Below are 1,307 nucleotides of genomic sequence, written 5' to 3' on the forward strand. Positions count from 1 at the left end.
GTTTTCCCTCTCTTGTGTTTTGGGTTTTTTTCCATTGTTTGTACTGTTTCATTTTGGATTCAATGTTTGTAATTTTTGTTGTAATTTTGCATTGAAAATAAAATAAAATAGATTGCCATTGGCCTGTTCCAGCAGGCTGTTCTGATGTGGATGTTTATCTTCCCACCCTTGCCTTATCAATTGCTTTGCAAGAGAAGGGCTCACTTCCACTCTTAAACTTCATACTGCAAATTCCCTTGGGTGGAGGACCTCTCTCTTTGCATTTGCTGATGCTGTAAAAACCAGATGTTGGGAAACTTGTCTCCCACCCCCACCAATGTTGAAGAACTACAACTCCCATCAGCCTCAGCAAGTACGGCCCTATGGCAAGCCAAACGTTCCCTCTCGTGGGCCAAAGGTTCCACTGCATTGATGCTGCTGTATGATTACTGTCACTGGGTTTCCACCTGCCCTTGTTTTTTAGTCTCCTAGGTAGCAAAGAAGGCTGTGCTGTTGACTGGGTTTCCCCATGGCTGAGAAGCAGGTCCAGGGGCTGGAGGCTGAATGCCCCATCTGCTGAAACCCTTACGACAACACTTTTTGCACCCCAAGGTCCTTTAGTGCCAATATTCCTTCTGCATCAAGTGCCTGGCTCTTCTCAGCTTGGTGTCCCCAGCCCAGAACCGCTTGCAGTGCTCACTCTGCCGCCACCCTACTGTCCTCCCCTCTGACCAGCCTGTCACTGAGCTGCCCACCAATGAGGCCCTCCTGCGCCTGCTGTGCCTGGAGCCCAACCACATCATCCTGTAGGGTTGGCAGCTGTGCTTGAAGGAGCAGCGCAAGAGCAGGTACTTCCTCTGCCAGCCCAGTGTTTACACCCTGGACCTGGGCCCAGTGAGAGATCCAAGCATTGAGAGCTACTGTGAGCCAAGCCGCCCGGCTAGTGCTACCACTGCCACCACAATCATGCCCATCCACCACCGCTCCCCAATGTGGGCGTGTGCCTGCAACCCCCAGCTCCAGATTTTCACCTACCTGATGGCTGTCATCTTAAGCATGACTTTACTACTCATCTTCTCCATCTTTTGGACGAGGCAGCTCTTTGGGGGCTGGGGGTGAGAGGGACCAGCAGCCTCCTCAGGCGGAAGATGCTGAGGGCAGGGTAGAGGTGGTTGGCGAGCAGCAGCAAAGTGTTGGGAGGACTAGCTTGTGTGTGTCACACAGCCTGCCTTGAGTTCTCCAAGTCAGCTCAAGTGTGCTGGAAGACATTGCCCAGTTATGATTTAAGATTCAAAGCCTGGTCAGATTCTGCCTATAGAACAAGAGAG

General features: G+C 51.5%; 1 pseudogene; it reads left to right on the top strand.

Annotated features, from left to right (window-relative positions):
- Nucleotides 1-508: 508 nt before the first annotated feature.
- LOC144326285 (E3 ubiquitin-protein ligase RNF183-like) lies at nt 509-1,098 on the top strand (annotated as a pseudogene).
- The last annotated feature ends 209 nt before the right edge of the window (nt 1,099-1,307 follow it).

The sequence above is a fragment of the Podarcis muralis genome, chromosome W, assembly GCF_964188315.1.
Source record: "Podarcis muralis chromosome W, rPodMur119.hap1.1, whole genome shotgun sequence".
NCBI lineage: Eukaryota > Metazoa > Chordata > Lepidosauria > Squamata > Lacertidae > Podarcis > Podarcis muralis.